This window comes from Sapajus apella, unplaced genomic scaffold (assembly GCF_009761245.1).
Source record: "Sapajus apella isolate SASKATOON/1434 unplaced genomic scaffold, GSC_monkey_1.0 scaffold166, whole genome shotgun sequence".
Taxonomy (NCBI): domain Eukaryota; kingdom Metazoa; phylum Chordata; class Mammalia; order Primates; family Cebidae; genus Sapajus; species Sapajus apella.
This window is the reverse complement of record NW_022437106.1, coordinates 565,862-586,330: the sequence shown is the minus strand read 5'-3', so window position 1 is coordinate 586,330 and position 20,469 is coordinate 565,862.

The following is a 20,469-nucleotide window of genomic DNA, read 5'->3' as shown; positions in this document are numbered from 1 at the left end:
ACCTCCACCTCCCAGCTTCAAGCAGTTCTCCTGCCTCAGCCTTCTGAGTAACTGGAACTACAGGACTGCACCACCATGCCCAGCTAATTTTTTGTATTTTTAGTAGAGATAGGGTTTCACCATGTTGGCCAGGATGGTCTTGATCTCCTGACCTCATGATCTGCCTGCCTCAGCCTCCCAAAGTGCTGGGATTACAGGTGTGAGCCACCACACCCAGCCCCAAAGTGGTAATTTTTAGAGACTTTTATGCTAGTTCTTGGTATCAGGCATTCACGCATAAGAACCCTCCATTGGTGGCCTTCTCTGTCTCCGTTTGTCAGGGTTTTAAACACAAGTGACTCCATTTTGACTCTGACAACTTTCACCAAAGACACAGTGAGAGCAGCTGTCTCGGAGCAGAATCTGGGAGAAAAGGCAGCTGGCCGAGCAGCTTTGGCCTCAGAGCTCTTTTCTCCAGAGCAGAAATCCCAGGTGGCACCTCCATGCCCTCAGGGCAGGGCACCTGGTCTCCAAGGAGAGAGAGAGCAGAGCAGGTGCCAGGATCTGGGGGGCCCATAGCCTGGAAGTCCAGCAGCTGGATGCCTTCTTTCTGAGCCCAGCTGCTGCTGGTGCAGCAGCCTGTGCTGTTTCCAGGCAGGCTTCTCTGATGTTTTGGGGGCTCCGTCTCAGTGGAATTTTCTAATCCCAGGAGTGGCAGAGTCAGGCAGTCTCATGGGCTGGAATTTGGAGCAGAGCTGGTGTTCTGGAGGAGATGGGACACTGGGGACAGACGAGTCCCAAACAGGCAGTGGCATTACCTAGTGCGGTGGGGTCGGGGGGGTGCAGTTTGCAGCTCAGGAAGGGTTTCCTGCAGAAGGAAATGCCACAGGAACATCTTAACAATGAGAAGTTCTTGGCTGGGCGAGGTGGCTTATGCCTGTAATCCTAGCACTCTGGGAGGCCGAGGTGGGCGGATCACGAGGTCAGGAGTTTGAGACCAGCCTGACCAACATGGTGAAACCCCATCTCTACTAAAGGCACAAAAAATTAACCGGGCATGGTAGCACATGCATGTAATCCCAGCTACTCAGGAGGCTGAGGCAGGAGAATCGCTGTAACCTGGGAAGTGGTGGTTGCAGCAAGCTGAGATTGCGCCATGGCACTCTAGCCTGGGCAACAGGGTGAGACTCTGTCTCAAAAAAAAAAAATTAGAAGTTCTTATAAAACTTGTAGGAACTCTTTGGCAAAGCACAGGAGGTTGAGAGGGAAAGGACATTCAGGCCCCCTGGGTGTGGGGAGGAGGACACAATGAGACCCACCCAGGCTGGCACAGCATTTAGAGGGGAGCCAAGTATCACCCCAAAAGACATAATCCTGAACACCTTCATCCTGAATGCTGAAACCTCAAAAGGTCAAAGTCCCAAAACTATCATTTCTGGAAAAATAATTTACAAGTCTTAAAAATATATTTATTTGCTTTTTTTTTTTTTTTTTGGAGACAGAGTCTCACTGTTGCCCAGGCTGGGCTGAGTGCAATGGCGCGATCTTGGCTCACTGCAACCTCTGACTCCCAAGTTCAAGCGATCCTCCTGCCTCAGCCTCTCAAGTAACTGAGACTACAGGTGTGTGCCATGGTGCCTAGCTAATTTTTTTTGTATTTTTAGTAGACACAGGGTTGCACCATGTTGATCAGGAAGGTCTCAATATCTTGACCTCATGATCCACCCACCTCACCCTCCTAAAGTGCTGAGATTACAGGTGTGAGCCACTGTGCCTGGCCTATTTACATTTTTAAAAGGAGATTTATTTAAGAAACATATAAAAGCACGACAGAACACTTCATAGGCCAGTTTACAAAATAAAACAGGCAATAACACCATACATATTCTTGCAAGCAGAAACACCCAGGTGTGCCAACGACGGTCGCACAGGTATAAAAATTATGAGCAGACAAAGCATACTCATAAAGAAATAGGCCAAAAAGGGAAAGTATGCATGCAGATCACCAAGTATAACAATTATAAGCAGGCAAGCCGTATTCAGAAAGAAGTGAGTCGAAAAGGGAAAGGCGGGTGACATTGCCAAGGGGGTCGTGTGCACTTGGCTTCATAACTGTGGTCATCTGAGATAGACAACTAAGCCTTTTGACGAGACTGACCTAAAGCCACAATGTGCCACCACGGCTTGTGCAGGTGCCCAAAGAGCCAACATCCTGAGAAATTTTATTTCCCAAATGCAGATGTACAAAAAGGACATCTCTCATCTATTGAGGAAGTTTCAATGTTTTTATGTTGAGAACCAGAGAAGCCAATGGTCTAAATCTCAGGACGAGGCCAAAAGCCTCAAGGCCCCGGGGTCAGGGGATGCTGGTTGAGTCTTGGAATCCAAATGCTGTGAGCCTGACGTTCTGATGTCCAAAGCTACAGAAGGAAAGCCTGTCCCGGCTCTCGGAGATCCGCCTTCTGCATTTGCTCTCTCCCACGCCCTGGCTGCTTGGATGGCACCTGCCAACACTGAGAACAGAGCTTCACACCCAGCCCACTCGGACCCACACACTGGTCTCCCCTGGAGACGCCCTCACAGACACACCCAACACGGTGCTTCACCCGGTCCCTCCTCCGGGCGAGCAGATACCTAAAATTCACCCACAAATCTACCCTTGTCAACCTGGCACCCATACGCCCCTCCTGAAGCCACACTTTAGTTTCCAAAGGCAGACAATAGCCAGGACATCGTTTTGCATCATGTGATGCGGTAGCCTGTGATGGTGATTCTCAGGATTTTAGAATTTAAGGATTTTAGACAATCGGGATTTAGACTTTAGGGATTTGGATCTTTGGGGATTTTGATCTTTTGGGATTTCAGCATCCGGGATTATGGCATTTGGGATTGTGTCTTTCAGGATTAGGATCCAAACCCCCTTTTGAGAGAAGCTGGAAACAGCAGGCAGGTGGCAGCCAGCGTGAAGGAGCAGAAGCCTCCTTTCAAAAGTCTTGGGGCCACCAAAGGTGGGAGGCTGGGGGCTGGGCTCATTCACACTTAACATGGATCCTGGGGTGTCAGGCGGAGGGTAGGGTAAGGGGGGACCCGTGGGGGCTGGGGCTGACTCAGGAAAGTGGTCTTGTCAGCAGAGACATTTAGGAGGCAAAGTTATCTGGGCTTGAACTTCAGTTCCCTTGGTCCCAGAACAGGGTGAGCCTCAGTCTGCCGGTGGCAATGAGTGGTAATGAAACAGTCAACGTCAGCTGGGTGCAGTGGCTCACGCCTGTAATCCCAGTGTTTGGGAGGCTGAGGCGGGTGGATTATCTGAGTTTAGGAGTTCAAGACCAGCCTGTCCAACTTGGTGAAACCCCTTCTCTACTACAAATACAAAAATTAGCCAGACATGGTGGTGCGCCCTCTAATCCCAGCTACTAGGGAGGCTGAGGCAGGAGTATTGCTCGAACCTGGGAGGTGGCGGTTGCAGTGAGCTGAGATCTCGCCACTGCACTCCATCCTGGGCAACAGAGTGAGACTCCATCTCAATAAATAAATAAATAAATAAATAAGCCAGGCACGGTGGCTCATGCCTCTAATCCCAGCACTTTGGGAGGCTGAGGAGGGCAAATCACGAGGTCAGGAGATCAAGACCATCCCGGCTAACACGGTGAAACCCCATCTCTACTAAAAATACAAGAAATTAGTCGGGCATGGTGGCACGTGCCTATAGTCCCAGCTACTCAGAAGGCTGAGGCAGAAGAATCACTTGAACCCGGGAGGTGGAGGTTACAGTGAGGTGAGATTGCAACACTGCAGTCCAGCCTGGGTGACAGAGACTCCGTCTCAAAAAATAATAAAATAAATAAAAGAAACAGTCAGGGGCAAGAGGTCTCGGGAGGTGACCGGGGCTGCCATCACACTCAGAGCCCAGGGGAGGAAGACGCCCCATGGCTGGGAAAGCTGTCCATTAATCTAAGAGCACATGGGATCTTCTCTAATGAAATCTACAGGTTGTCCCCAGAGGCCTCGCTTCTGGAAGGCAGGGTGCTGTTGCCAACTCCAGGTAACAGAAATTCCATTAACATATTATAGCCGCAGTCCTAAGAACCTGCTTTTATGTTCCAGTGACAGAGGATAAATGGTCCTTATCATTTTTTATGTGGCCGGTGTCACCGCAGAAGCTGCACGGGGAAGGATCTGAGCTGCATTTGGACTTGTTTATTAAGTGTTTCAAGATCTTTCTCCAGGAAGAAGTTGTATGTGGGCTGAGAAATGGCTCGGCCCATCCAGGAGCTGGATTACACAGGCCTCATTCAACGTGGGCCTACTCCATGGGGCCGGTGTAGAGACGCTCATCACCAGAGACGCTTGTCACCTCCAATTAAAACTGCAGGGGAGGCCGGGTACAGGTGGCTCATACCTGTAATCCCAGCACTTTGGGAGGCTGAGGTGGGCAGATTACCTGAGCTCAGGAGTTTGAGACCAGCCTGACTAACATGGAGCAACCCTGTCTCTACTAAAAATACAAAATTAGCCAGGCGTGGTGGGGCACCTGTAATCCCAGCTACTCAGGAGGCTGAGGTAGGAGAATCGCTTGAACCCAGGAGGTGGAGTTTGTGGTGAGCTGAGATCGGGCTATTGCACTGCAGCCTGGGCAACGAGAGTGAAACCCCGTCTCAAAAATAAATAAATCAATAAAATAAAATAAGAAATAGTGCAAGGGAAGTCTGAGCAGGGGGTGCCTGGGCCGGTCTGCAGTGGCCACGTCTGCCCCTGGCCTGAAGCCTCACTGATTGTGGAAAACCAGGCCCCTGGGCTGGGTCAGTGGCTCTGCTGGGCAGCCAGCCACTCTCACCAGATGACCAGGTGAGGTGTTGCAGGGGCAGGAAGGCAAGGGGCTGCGGGGGCGCCTGCCCGGCTCTCACTGGGCATCCTGGAGCTGCTCTGTGGTGGATGGTGATCACTAGCCAACAGTGAGGACACTGGCCCCTGGAGAAATAGTCACAGCCCCACGCCGCAGCCCTGGAGCAGATGCGGCCCCTCCAACTAGCATCCTCTCCTCCGCTCAGGCTGGGAGGGCCAGGCGCTTGGCCTGATGGGAATTTTTCTTTTTCTTTTTTCTTTATTTTTGAGACAAGGACTTGCTCTGTTGTGCAAGCTGGAGTCCATTGGCGGGATCATGGCTCACTGCAGCCTCAGCCTCCCAGGCTTAAGAGATCCTCTTGCCTCTGTTCTCCCTGAGTAGCTGGGATTACAGGCACATGCCACCACACTGGACTGACTTTTGTATTTTTTTGTAGAGACGGGGTTTCACCATGTTGTCCAGGCTGGTCTCGAACCCTTGGGCTCAAGTGACCCCCCCAGCTCTGCCTCCCAAAGTGCTGGGATTACAGATGAGAATTTTAAAATCACCCCACACTGGGCAGGGCCTCTTTGGGTTTGAAGCTGAGTGTATTCTGGGGCATCTGTGAAGGTCAAGACCAGAGCCGCAGCGCTGTCTCCAAGTTCCAGACCACTTAGTCAGGTCACGGTCTGTTTTCTTCATTACAGACCAGGTTCCTAGTCCATCGTTCAAACTAATCAGAAATCTTGCCTGGGAGGGTTCCCTTCCCTGACTGTTTATTACTTTCCCCCAAAGCCTTCCCTGAATACAGATCTACACGTGACGTGGCTGCTCAGCCGAGTTTAACCCCCAGCCTGCTGAGCGTCACCCCAGGAATCCAGGGTGGAGTCTGCGGGGTGGGGGCAGGGAGGACGCTCACGCTTTTGTCTACAGCTCCTGCTCACTCCTGTCTGTCAAGTACCGAGGTTCATGGGGGAATAAACCCTACAGATGAATACTTTGTGTGCTCAAAACACTGCTGTCTGCCAGTGGGAAGGGCAGAGACACCACAGCAAGGCTGCTGCGGAGTGGAGTGCCCAGAGCGGGCAGGGAGGGGCAGCTCGGGCTGCGGGACCTCATGGACCACCAGGTCCGGGATGGCCATGCCAAGCTGTCCCAGGAGGCAGAGATCAGAGCAGGATGCTGACAGTGTGTGTGGCCCATCAGAGCCTACCCTGGGAGAGCTGGTTTGCATGACGAGGGGACATCATCCTCCTTGACAGCCCAGGGACCTCCGCAGGGCCCACGGGAGCAGCTGCGCTGGCCCACAGAAGCAGCCGTGCTGGCCCTCAGAAGGCAGAGGATGGACACCAGCCCCTGTACAGGGCCGAGCTGGGCTCAGTTTTATAGGTTTGGTTCCCTGCTCACCAGCCTCCCACCATCACCAAAGTGGGTAACAGCTCCTGCCCCTTTTTCTGGGAGAGGTTGAGGGTGGTGATGCTATTTGTTCAAGGTCGCATAACTAAGGGCAGAGCCTGTCTGAGTCACACACCCCAGGGCCATCTCAGCTCTCTTCCTAGAGAGGTTCATCCGCCCTGCAGAGGCCTGGGGAGCAGCAGGATGTCAGAGCAAGGGCCCTGGAGTCAGACAAACCTGGTTCAAACCCATCTGGCCATTGCATGGCCATGAGCAGGCATGTGACTTCTGCATCCACCTTCTCACCTGCAAAACAGAGAGAAACGCTTCCTGCCTCCCAGACCACCAGAGGCCACGTAGATGCCCAGGAAAGCCATGTTGCCCAGAGCTGCCCCCTGGGGCTGTGCCCACACTCCCGGGGTACCCACACCTCCAGGAGGAGTACCGTGGCCAGGACAGTCTATGCCTACCTAGCTGGCACTGAGTCAGAGCCTGAGTCCTGGGGCTGCTTCCTCCAGTGTAAGAGCGCACATGGGCACAGATGGATGGGTCCTACCTGGGGGTGGCATCTGCAGGCTGTGGAGGACACAAGTGGCCTGAAGCCTGGTCATCAGTTTAGGAAAGTTTAAACTGCCTATCACGCTCCTGTGGATGAGGCCCAAGGCGCAGCACATTTCCCAGGGGGGCTTTGGATCCCAGAACGTATCTCAGGAAGCTCACGAAATGCTTTCATGGCCAGGGGCAGTGGCTCACACCTGTAATCCCAACACTTTGGGAGGCCAAGGCGGGTGGATCACGAGCTCAGGAGATTGAGACCATCCTGGCCAACCTAGTGAAACCCTGTCTCTACTAAAAATAAAAAAATATATTAGCTGGGCGTGGTGGCACATGCCTGTGATCCCAGCTACTAGGGAGGCTGAGGCAGGAGAATCGCTTGAACCCGGGAGGCGGAGGTTGCAGCGAGCCAAGATCGTGCGGCTTCATTCCAGCCTGGTGACAGACCGAGACTCCATCTCAACAATAACAACAACAGCAAATGCTTTCATGACCATGGGGAAGTGGTGAGGCTGGCCTTTCTGATCTTCCAGAACTTTCCCCCACAGGTCCTTTGCCAGGCAGGAAGCAGAGCACCTCCCAATATTTACTTTGCGGATCCTGAATAGAAATGGAATTAGCTTCAAAAATCCTAAACAGAAAGCTGGACTCTGGAACTGGCGCTCGTGGCGTTGGCATCCCTGCCCTGCGCACTGTGGCCTCGGGTGCCCCTCTGTGAAGTGGGGTCTCAGCCTGCCCCGAGCCCAGGGCCCAGGCCATGCCTGCAGCTTTCCTCCTCCTCCAGTCACTCTCTGGAGCCCCACCCACTCCTGGCTACTCCGGGCCCACACGAAGCCTGCAGGTGCCCTGCTCGGGTGGAAACACAGGCCGACTTCTGATCCACCTGAGTTAGGCGGTCCAGGGACAGCAGGGCGACCGCACAGCCCGAGGTGGCTGCAGACAAACAGTTGGGCCGGATCCTATTCTGCCTCCCACGCCTGGCCCCGTCAGGTTCCCCATGAGTCCAGATCGCGGCCCTATCCCTTGCTGCCAGCACCGGCTTCCAGCTCACACAGACTTCACAGCCAAGCCGGCGTTCCTGGTGTGCGGCTCAGGTTCAGCCCATTATTCCTCATTACTCTCCCAAACCGCTCTTTTCAAAGCCTCTCCCTCCTCCACGTTCCTGCCCTTCAACGATTTGCAGCAGGACTCATTTCTTGGCTAAGGGACAGACCATCAGTCTTCTTAATCCGGTCTCATAAATCAGCCACCTGAGCACCCCCAGGCACCTCCACTTCCTGCCCCCCTTGAATTCCTGAATCCTCTGGCACCTCTTGGGGCAACCCCAGGACCCCCAGCTCCCTCCTGGGGCAGGGGGCAGCCAAGCCCCCAATACCCGGCACTGTCCTTCTCCCCTCCCCTGCTAAGGCCCGTCCCCGGCGACAGGCTGAGGGCTCACAGCTGCTCCTGCAGGATCCAGCCAGCAGCCTCAGCAGCTGCCTCCCTGTCAGAGGGTCCTTCCCTAGAACGAGATATCTTAAGCTTGTTGGGATCAATTGCCTGTGGCGTTTCAGTTCATCCCCCTGGCTGGTGACTATCGGCTTTATCGAGAGGAGGCATGAGGACTTGTCAGGACGCAGCCTTCCCTTAGGGTAGGGAAAGCAGAGAGGGGCCAGTTGGGATCTGAAGGGGTGGCGGGGCTAGTGGAAGCACCCCAGGGCCCATGACCCCATCTTTACAAAAGGGCCCTGGGCTTTAGCCCCCTACGTGTCCAGAGCAAAGGGCAGTAAGATAAGCCAGTGTCCAGCACCTGGCCTGGCATAGCGGGCACTCAAGAAGGCTGTTGAAAGGCTGTGTAGACCTACCAGGAAGCAGGCATGCTTCGTGGGAGTGTTGCCAGCTGCTAGAAGTCAAGGCATGATCAAAATCATTTGATCTAATTTTACACGTATGCTTTCTGCCGACTGTGACTCACCGTGGAGTGTTCTGTCCTGGGTTTTGCAGTATGAGGCTGTGGTCCTGGCGGTGTCCGGTAGGGACCTGGCAGGACCCTGATGAGGGCTTGCTCTGGCTATGTGCCCAGGTCCACCAACCCAACACCTCTTTAGGTTAATTTCTTGGCGTGGGGTTTCTGGACCACTCCAGAAGAGAAAGGGGTGTGTGTGTGTGTGTGCGCGCGTGTGCGCGTGCATGTGCACTCACACATGTGTGTTTCTCGGTGGGAGAAAGGGCCCAGAGGTATCCTTAGCCTCTACCCCCAACCAGAGACCCCCTCAGCCAGATGTGCCCTTTAAGATTCGCACAGCCAGTCATTGAGCTGCAACTGATTCTGCACCTGCTCCGTTCTGAGCAGACCGAGATAGAAACGCAGAGCTTGCCTTCTGAGGCTTCCCGGAGGAAGTCTGGAAGGCCTGCTAGAAGGCTTCCTGGAGGAGAGGCGTTAACCCTGACACGGGCTCGGGAGATGAGGGGTCATCAGCTACAGCAGTGCTTCTCAGACTGGTCTGGGACCAGCACCTGGGAACTTGTAGAAACAGAGATTCTCAGCAGGGAACAGCCACTCTGGGCAGGACCCAGCACCCGAGCCTTAACAGGTGACCAGGTGTTTCTGGGGAGAGCCACTGGACTGGGGCATGGGAGATCTGCTCCCAAGCAAACCAACATCCAGGGCATTCTCTCCTTCGGCCGAGAGTTAGGGGCCTGACAGCGTTTTCTGCGCTCTGGTCAAGATGCTGGCAGGTGGACAAAGTATGTACTTGGCACATTGGCAAAGCAGAAAACAGTGCTGGAAGAATCTGGTATTTATTTCTCCAGAAAGCATCAATATCATCATGGAAACACTAGCATCCTGACGGACACCCAGTCTGTTTCATCCCCCAAATCGGACATGAGGACAGTTGTCCCAGAAAGTGAATGTGTGTTCAGGTTCTCGCGCTCAGTTGACCACTGCTTTGCCTTCCTGCTCTTGCCTCTTGGACCTTCCTTCTGGAATTATTTTCCTTTAGAAATGGCTCCAGGGAGGTTCCAGGCTCACTTGGGATTTGTCTGGAGATGGTGACATCTTGTTCTTGAAAGGTATTTTTACTCAGTACAAACTCAAGGTGGACCTGTTCCTGCTCGTGTTTCAGGACGTGGTTTTCCAGCTGTCTGGTCTCCGCTAGTGCGGTGGGAAGCTGGCCTGTCATCTAATTGCCGTGCATTTGTAGCTAATTAGTCTCCTTGGTGGCTTCTTTTGAAACTGACTCTTTGCTATTGTATATCACTGTGTTGGGTCCAAGCTTGGATTTTTGGTTTAATCCCTTGCTGAGGCTTTATCATGTTCCCTGAACTGATATTCATGTCTTTTAACAATTCTGGAAAATCCTCAGCCATTATTACCTCTCGAATAGCAACTCTCTCCCTTCTCCCTCTCAGCGCTTTCTGGAGCTGCAAGCAGATGAGCATTCTGGCTTCCTGCTCTGACCTTCCCTCTGAGCTTCCACGTCACACGTTCTGCCCTGCATTCCGCATTCTGGCGGTTGCAGCAGCTCAATCTTCTAGTCCACCGATTCCCTCCTGCATGGGGTCTATTTGCTGTTCAGCCCGTGCACTGAGTTTCTCATTTCACTTATTACATTTTGCATTTCAAGAAGTTCTATTTGACTCTTTTTGCCTATCTCCCTGAACACTTTCGTAGTCTGTTTCTCCTTGTGTATGCTCTCCATTTTTTAAATGTCTTTAGAGATGGAGTCTCACTCTGTTGCCCCGGTTGGTGCAATGTCTCGATCTTGGCTCACCACAACCTCCGCCTCCCGGGTTCAAATGATTCTCCTGCCTCAGCCTCCTGAGTAGCTGGGATTACAGGCATGCGCCACCACGCCCAGCTAATTTTTTGTATTATTAGTAGAGACGGGGGTTTCACCATGTTGGCCAGGCTGGTCTCGAGCTCCTGACCTCAGGTGATCTGCCTGCCTCAGCCTCCCAAAGTGCTAGTATTGCAAGGGTTAGCCACTGCACCCAGCCTAGAATTTTTAAACTTATTTCTATTCTATTTCTGATCATTCAAATGTGAAATCATTTGATCTAGTTTTACACAAATGGTTTCTGCCGACTGTGACACACTGTGGAGTGTTCTTTCCTAGGCTTTGCAGTGAGACTGGGCCTGGCGGTGTTCCGTAGGGACCCGGCAGGACCCTGATGAGGGCTTGTTCTGGCCATGTGTCCAGGTCCACCAACCCAGCACCTCTTTAGGTTAATTGCTTGGCGTAGGGTTTCTGGACCACTCCAGAAATTTGAACCCGATCCCGAGTGATTGGCAGCCTAAACTGACACATTCTTAGGAAGGAATATCCTTTCATCCACATTGATGGCAGAGGCCAGGACAAATAATGAATATCGTTGTCATTTTTCTTTGCTAAAGGGCTGTCTTTTGGGGCCACCCTTACGCTGAAGGTACAGCCTTCAAGGACCCCAGCTTGAGAGGAGAATCTCATGTGCCCCTTCCAACCTTTTGGGAGCTCAAGATGAGGTAGTGTCTTCTGTTCCCTGCACAGTGTTCGAACCCAAAGTCCCGGGCCCCAGGTGTGGCCAAAACACCTTGGGGCATCTGGAAGTCAGCGTTTGCTTCCTGTTCTGGCATCAATTCCCCTTCATTTCTGGCTCTCAGAAATTTTCCTTACACCCTTGCAAACTTAGATACACATTGAATAAAGAAGTTGGTGGTAACTCGTCCTGGATTTTTAAGGGTTTTGTAGCAGAAGCCCCCCCTACCTCACCCCTGCCCCAGAAGTTCTGACTGTAGCAGAGCAAGTCTCACTACTTTAACAAACCATTTCTTCTTCCTTTGGGCTCCTGGACAGCTGGACCACAGCGCCAGACCCCCCTGCCCTGAGCGCAGCCATGCGTCTGCGTTCTGTCCAATGGGATGTGGGTGGGAGTGGTGGGCACCATTCCTGCACCTGGTCCATAAAACCCTCCCACACGATGCTCCATACCCTTCCCCTTCTTCCGTGGCCTTGGAAGCCTCAGGTTGACGTTGGCGGAGCCATGAGATAGATGTGCCTGGGTCCCTCATCCCTGCTCACAGGAGAGCTGCCTGCCATGTCAGGGGCTAACGAGCAGGAGAAAAACTCCTGGGACCAAGGGTGTGTCCCTACAGCAGCTGGTGGGACAGCACAGTCCACGCGCTCACCCTTTGCCAGAATTGAAGCCTCTCTTTGGGACCCCACAGCTTAGTGTTGTAGCAGAATCGGGGAACCAGAGAGACCGACTTCAGATGCAGAAGAATCTTTATTCATGTGATCATGGGCTCTGAGAGCCTCCATTCAGAAGAAGAGCTCAGAACAAAGAAAGTAGTTTGTTTTTTCCAGGCGCCGTGGCTCACACCTGGAATCCCAGCACTTTGGGAGGCCGAGGCAGGCAGATCACGAGGTAAAGAGATCAAGACCATCCTGGCCAACATGGTGAAACCCCGTCTCTACTAAAAATACAAAAATTAGCTGGGCATGGTGGCAGGTGCCTGTAATCCCAGCAACTTGGGAGGCTGAGGCAGGAGAATTGCTTGAACCTGGAAGGAAGAGGTTGCAGTGAGCCGAGATCGCGCCACCGCACTCCAGCACTCCAGCTTGGGTGACAGTGAGACCCCATCTCAAAAATTAAAAAAAGGAAAGAAAAGAAAGTGGCTTTCTTGTATACGTTTAAGGCGGGAATCTTTACAGAAGTAGAACAAAGAACAGTTAATCAACCCATGACGTGTTTTATGACGGATTCTATGCCTTGGGAAACTGTATATCCAGGCCCCACTTATCAGTCTGTGACCTTGCAGATGCTCAGTGAGAAGAGCTAGAACTTTCAGGGCTCAGAGAAAACATGCAAGGAGTAAGATAAGGTTGTTGGTCTGCAGGAGCAGGCAGTAACTTAGCTGGGGAAGGGGGCTGACTCAGGAATGCAGGCTAAAAGTTTAGCCGCTGTTTTACTTAAAGTGAGAGAGTTAATTTTTTAGCGAGGCAATCGACCTGATGGCTGGCAATTATTATTATTTTTTTTTCTACCTTCTTCTTTATCACTTACAGAATCTTTGCTGGCGTAGGGACATAAGGATGTTTATCTGGCCTGGCTCTCCGGAGGTGAGGTGGTGAATTACAGAGCCCAAGCCGGCCCCGGCAGTCCAAATGGGATGCTGGTGCTGAGAAAGATTTACCCCCCTTCTTCCCGCCAAAGCAGAGCTCTAGGCCAGGCCCTGTGCCAGCTGCCAGCCTCCAGACAACCCAGCCGTGGCCCGGCTCTCAAGGAATTCCTAGGTGGTCGGGACACACACAAAGGTGACCCTGGGACAAGAGGATAATGGCCACAGTGGGTCTGAGGACAGGGGCCATGTTACTCTGGTGACAGCACGTTCATGCTGAGGCTCTGGGGCCTGGGGGAGGGCTGTGCTGGGTGCAGGGACCACATGGTCAAGAGCACTGGAGCCGGAGCACCGGGCAGGGCTTCCCTGGGCTGGAGCAGGTAGGAGTCTAGGAAAAGCCCATCCTTGCCTGGCAGGAGACAGTGCACAGGTCCCTCCAGAGATGGCAGGGACCCAGGGCTGGCAGGACCAGAAACCTCATCTCCAAAGCCATGGATGACAATCCAAAGCCTTGCCTAGCAGTCACCGGCATCCTCAGGCTGCCCACTGTGCAAACTCATTGTCAAGAAGCCATCAGACCTCTAATCACTACAGGGAGGCTCTTCTCCCGGGGATGAGGACTGGCTTCGTGCGGCTGGCGACACTCCTATGGCAGGCTCTGCAGGGACACAGCAGGCAAGAGGACGGGTGTCAGGACCCCCATCAGGGAACCCGATGGGCACAGATTTCTCCGCTCCTCTCAGCAGCCCGCCAGGAGAAGTGCCACCAGCCTGCCGGCCACCGAGACTCAGGTGCAGCAGACGGGCCACCATTCACACAAGCTGGAGCCAGGGTTTGAACCCAGCTGTACCCGCTGATTTATGTGTCAACCTGACTGGGCTACAGTGCCCGGTTGCTCAGTCAACTACGAATCTAAATATTTCTGTGGAGGTATTTTGTGGGTGTGACTAACCCCTACAATCAGTTAAGTGAGTAAAAGCAATTACCCTTGATCACCTGGGTGGGCCTCGTCCAATCTGTTGAAGGCTGTCAGAGCAAAAACAGAGACTTTCCAAAGAACATGGAACTCTCCCTGGAGACTGTGACACAGAAATCCTGCCTGAGTTTTCAACCCGCCCTATGGATTTTGGACTTACCAGCCCCTACAATCACATAAGCCAATTTCCTCTCTCTCTCTCTCACTCTATTTACATATGTACAGTTGAACAATGCAAGTGTAAACTGCACAGTCCACTTATACACGAATTTCCTTTCTCCTCTGCCACCCCTGAGCTGGCGAGACCATCCTCTCCCTCCTTTCCTTGTGGGATCTCTTACGCCCGTCACCTAGAATTCTACCATTTATGTAGAATAATACTGGCTTTATCACATATCCGTCCAACCATCCCACTATCCATTCAGCAACGCATCTTATTTTTCAATGCATTTCAAAGAAAACTGAAGACCTCAGCACACTTCCCCCAAATGCTGCAGTGTTTATTACTTCCGATGTAACATTTACATACAAGGAAATTTGCAAATCTTGAAAGACATTTTCTGAAAGTTGACAAATGCGTACACCTGTATAACCCAAGCCCCATCAGAATGGGGGTCACTCTCCGTCAACCCAGCGTGAAGCTTCCTCGTGCCTCTCCTCAGTCAGCCCTGCTCCTGCTCCCAGGAAGCAAACACAGATCCGAGGACTTTTTCCCATCATAGATGGATTTTTCCTGTTCTAGAATTCCATGTAATATAGGGCATAATTTCAGAGCACAGTACGGAGTGTACTTGTATTAGTTTATGCCTGTGAAACAAATTACCCCAAATTTAGCAGCTTAAAACAACAACATTTATTATTTCACAGTTACTGTGGCTGGGAACCAGGACGCAGCTTGACAGGAGCCTCTCTGGCATGGAGTCTCTCTGAGGCTGCCATCCACACGTGGGCCAGGGCTGGCTGGACGGAGGCTCTGTCCCTTGAGGGCTGTGGGCTAAGGGTCTCTGCTCCTTGCTGGGTGTTGGCCAGAGGGAGATGTCTTCAGCTCCTTGGCTGGTGGGCTTCTCCGCAGGGCAGCTCCCACGTGGAGCAAGACAGGAGCCAGTGTCTTAGTGTCACCCAATCCAGGAGGTGGCATCCCATCACTTATGCCATATGCTACTCATTAGCAAGAAGTGGGTGACCAGGTCCTGCCCACACACCCTGGAGAGGTCATACCTGGGTTGGGGACAGAGCACCCATCACAGCCGGGAACAGAGCTCTTGGTGCTCCCTCCAGATACCCATCTGGCTGCATGGAGGGGGCTGCGGTGACAGACCTGTGCCCATGTCCTTTGGCGTGCCCCCTCCTGTGGTTGCAGGTGGCCTGCACCCTGACCTGCAGCCAACCGAAGCCCAGAGGTCCTGACTTTTGCCTCTCCCAGCCTCCCACGAACAAAGGGTGTCCCCTCCCTTTGTGTGGACACCCATGTTGGAAGCATGTACAGGGGGTGCCTGGAGGAGTGGGGAGAAGCCCCTGAGCCCTGGGTTCAGCATCAGACCCAGAGCAGCACATGGTCCGTATCTGCCCAGCGAGGGGAACCCAGGCCTCAGTCACTCAGGGGCTGACAATGGGACTGCAGCCCTGTCCTGAGTGCCCCCACCTTCACAGGGGATGCAGGAGGTGAGGACAGGACCAGGAATCTGGCTCTCTCCTGGGAGGTGAACAAGCCCCTCCCTCTCAGAGAGGAAATGGACAGGAGCCATGTAAAGTCTGCACAGAGAGACAGAGACAGAGAGACAGAGGGAAAGACAGAGAGAGGGAGAGACAGGGAGAAGGAGACACAGAGACGGATGAAGGGATGATCACAGACAGATGAGAGACAAACAGAAGGAGGAAGAGAAAGGGGAAGGAAGGGAGAGACAGAGGGAGAGAGGAAGAGACAGAAAGAGATTGAGGGCGAGAAAGAGAGAGGGAGGAATAAAGGGAGGGAGGGAGAGAATGAGACAAAGAGACAAAGTGAGAGACAGAGACAGAGACAGGGAGAGAGCCAAGGATGGGTGGGGCAAAGGCAGGGAAGGCTAAGGGCTGGGGACAGGGAAGGGAGAAGTCAGTGCCTGCAGAGGCCCACCCCTCCCAGCTGCCTCCAGGCATCTCGGAGGAAGCACAGAAGCCTCTTCCTGGAGCTCAGGGCGGGCCCTGGAGGTGAGGAGGGCCCAGGCCCCAGCCCATGAGCTGCAGGCAGGGTGGTGGGAGCTGCATGCGCCCTGGCAGGGCCCTGCTCAGGAGGCGTCTGGCCCCGGTCCAGCTGGGGAGCGAGTGCAGCAGACATTTCAGCGGGGCAGGGCACCTCCCAGCACAGGAACTCAGAGAGGCCTGGCCACCTCTTTGCCCCCATCCATCAGCCCAGCTTCTCCTCAGGCCACCCCTCCGGGCTGTGCCTCCTTGCAATATGTCCGGGCACTGCAGGCACAAGCCCTGTATGTAGCTGAGCCTTGTGGCCTAAGACATAGCACCCCTCTTGCTGGTGGCCCCGGCTTCTTCCAGACCACAAATGGCCTAAGGGACCTCTGCCCAGGTGGAGCCCCCACGGTCACTCCTCTGGGGCCCCAGCCTCTCTCTCCTCTCTCCTCCTCCTCGCTTCGAACTCTCTCTTCTTTTTATCTTATGAGACAGAGTCTTGCTCTGTCGCCCAGGGGAGTGCAATTCTCAGCTCACCACAACCTCTGCCTCCCAGGTTCAAGCGATTCTCCTGCGTCAGCCTCCCGAGTAGCTGGGACTGCAGGCATGCGCCACCATGCCCAGCTAATTTTCTATTTTTAGTAGAGACAGGGTTTCACCATGTTGGCCAGGCTGGTCTTGAACTCCTGACCTCAGGTGATCCACCCACCTCAGCCTCCCAAAGTGCTGGGATTACAGGTGTGAGCCACCGCGCCCGACCACTCTCTCCTCTCTTTTCCACACTCCCCAAGTTTTCCTTTGGGCTTTTGGAAACAAAGCTCAGGATGGCTCAAGGACCACACAGCAAGAATGTGCCGGAGAGGAGAGGAGATGGAAAGAGGAAGGAACGGGAGGCAAAAGCCCCGCTGCGCACCCCCATCTGAGGGTGAACCCTGCCTCACAGAGAGGCGGATTGCTGAGGTGGCAACGTGGGGCCTGCCGCCCCCGAGAACAGCACGGCAGCTCCTCAGACACTTGAACCCGGAATCACCGGGTGACCCAGCAACACCACCTCTGGGGATGCACCCAACAGAGGTGAACGCAGGGACTTCAGAGCCACTGGCACCCGCAGGGTCACAGCAGCACCCCTCACAGTGGCCAAAAGGTAGAAGCAGCCAAGGGCCCCTCAACAGGTAGATCCAAACACAGTGTGGTGTGTGGTCTACACATGGGACGGGAATCCCACTACCCACGAAGAAGGGAGAAAAGTCCGGCACGCGCCACAGCATGCGTGGACCTCGAGGACCTCGTGCTAAGTGAAATGAGCCAGTCATAAAAGGACGAATATGGTGTGACTCCACTCGAACGCGGTACCTGGCATGGTCACATTCATGGAGAGAGTGGCGCAGTGGCTCCCAGGGGCCTGGAGAAAGGGAGTTCGGGTTTAATGTGTACAAAGAGTTTGGTTTTGCGAGACGGAGAGTTCTGGAGATGGGCGGGGGTGACGGTCACACAACATTGGGAACATTCTTTTTTGTTGCTTTTTTACTTCAAGTTCTGGGATACATGTGCAGAACATGCAGGCTTGTTACATAGGTAGACATGTGCCACCATGGTTTGCTGCATCTATCAACCTGTCATCTAGGTTTTAAACCTTGCATCCATTAGGTATTTTTCCTAATGCTCTCCCTCCCCTTGCCCCCGACTCCCTGACAGGCCCTGGTATGTGATGTTCCCCTCTCTGTGTCCATGTGTTCTCACTTATGTGTGAGAACATGCAGTATTTGGTTTTCTGTTCCTGTGTTAGTTTGCTGAGAATGATGGCTTCCAGCTTCATCCGTGTCCCTGCAAAGGACATGATCGAATTCTTTTTTTATGGCTGCGTAGTATTCCATGGTGTATATGTGCCACATTTTCTTTACCCAGTCTCTCATCGACGGGCATTTGGGTTGGTTCCAAGTCTTTGCTATACTGTACTTTGTAAATAGTGCTGCAATAAACATACATGTGCGTGTGTTTTTATAGTAGAATGATTTATAATCCTTTGGGTATATACCCAGTAATGGGATTGCTGGGTCAAATGGTATTTCTGGTTCTAGATCCTTGAGGAATTGCCACACTGTCTTCCACAATGGTTGAATGAATTTACACTCCCACCAACAGTGTAAAAGCGTTCCTGTTTCTCCACAGCCTCATCAGCATCTGTTTCCTGGCTTTTTAATGCTTGCCATCATGACTGGCGTGGGATGGTATCTCATTGTGGGTCTGATGTGTATTTCTCTAATGACTAGTGATGATGAACGTTTTTTCACATGTCCTCTTCTGAGAAGTGTCTAGGAACGTTCCTAATGCCAGTGAGCTCTACACTTAATGACAGTTAAAATAGTAAATTTTATGTTATTCGTATATATTTCACCGCAGTTTCTTAAGTAGCTAATTTTTTAAAGGAAAGTCAGAGGGTGGGAAGAGCCTAGTGACAGGGAAATTTCTAGAGACAGTGACGCCTAAGTGGGGGCTTGAAGGGGGAGCCCAGCAGAGAGGTGGGGGGAGGACAGAGCAGGGCAGGTCAGCGTGGCTGGCCCATGAAGCTGCAGTGGGCGGTGGGTGAGGACCGGAACACCCAGGGCCCTGTGCAGGCATCAGGCAGGCTCCAGGAGCCATGGAAGGCGCTGAGCACTGAGCTGCAGAGGCGGGGTCAGCTGGTATTTCCCCATCACCAGGCTCCCAGTAAGAAGGGATTGCAGGGGCAAGGCGGGTGCGTGACCCAAGAGCAGCATCCGAGGAGGACAGGCAGGGGTGCGGGACAGGGGATCAGGCAGGGCACAGCCGCTCATGGCCGGGGGAAGTCATACCCCGCTCTCTGACAGGCTTGCCGACTTACCAAGAATAAGGACAGCCAGTTAAATCTGAATTTCAGATAAGCAACAAACAACTATTTAGTGTGAGTATGTTCCAGATACTGCATGGGGCCTGCTCACGCTGTGAACGTGTTCCCGGTGTGTCCAATGTTCTCACGTAGCTGGGCGCCCTGGCTCTCATCTGGACACTGCCCTCCGAGGCTCCTGTCCCTTAACTGGAAAGGGGTGGTCACTGCCTCAGCAGGGCTCTCCCCTCTGGTTCTTCAGGAATCCCCCAGCCAGGCCTCCCAGACCACCCAGCCAGGAGGACCCCGCCCCCAGCCCCAGTCACGGTCATTTCACCGACTCTGCTGCCTTCGTGGCACTTGCAGGCACTGAAACGACCCAGCTGTGTGCCTGTCTGTCTGGGATCTGCCCCCTACACTGAGGTGCGGGCTCTGTGAGTGCAGGGACCCATCACTGCCATGTCCCCGGCACCTAGCAGAGTCTGGGCGTGTGTGGGTATGCCGCTACGATTTCCTGAAGATGACAGGGACGGACGCCTCCCTGGAGGGGAGCCTGGGGGGCGGAGAGCAGGAAGACAGTGGGGCAGTGCCCCATGCACCTGCTGTTTCTGCCTCACCAAGCCCTGCCTGCTGATGACCCGCCCTCTCTTCTCAGGCTCAGGCTGGCCTCTGCCCAGGGGACCAAGTGCCCCTAGCTCTGGCCAGATGTGGGCTGGTAGATTGGTACCCGCCTGGCCTGGCCCTACCCCCACCCCTCCCGACAGGACCAGCATCTTGTCCACAGATTCCCACGGCAGCCCGTTACCATGGCTACGGCAATCCGAGGTCACCTCGCTGGAAACCAGAGGATGCCTCCCTCCTGGAACACCACCACGAGTCGGAATCTAATTTTCATTGCAGCCATAATAGTGGTTTTGCATAATCGTGCATATATTAATACCTAACATGTCTGTGTTTATTTGGTTAAAATTCATGAATTCGGGTCTAAATAAAAAATGCTGATGGCTGAAGTTTTTCATTCTAAGAGAATGAAGTTTTTCATTCTCTTAGAATGTTCTTGGTTTTTTTTTTTTTTTTTTTTTTTTTAAGCCAGTCTTTCCTTGGCAGCAACTTGCTCTTAATCCCATTATTAACGAGGGGAGAGAGGAAAACGAATCAGGGCTCTCCTCCCAGGGGCCGGCCACCTCTGGGGAGAGCAGGGGGCGCACCTCTGGCTCTGTGGAGGTGCCATGTGGGTGCTGGTCACCCCTGGCCTCTGTCTTGCTGTGTGGCCCAGACTGATCCCTGTCGCCTCTCCAGGCCTCTTTCCTCCAGTGGAAAAATGAAAGAAGGTGTTAGTTGGTCTTTGAAATCCCTTCTGCTTCCAAAACACAGCCATGGAGCTGACATTTGCTGAGACTCAACAAGCGCTGGCCTCCAGGAGGGAGGAGTAAACAGGTTCCTGTCCTTGGGTCAGTGCAATCTGATGGGGACTCATTCAAGAAACAGACAGTGCCGTCTGGGCGAGTTAGTTCACACTCATAATCCCAGCACTTTGGGCGGCTGAGGCGGGTGGATCACCTGAGGTCACGAGTTCGAGATCAGCCTGACGAACATGGTGAAGCCCCATCTCTACTAAAAGTACAAAAATTAGCCGGGCATGATGGCGGGCACCTATA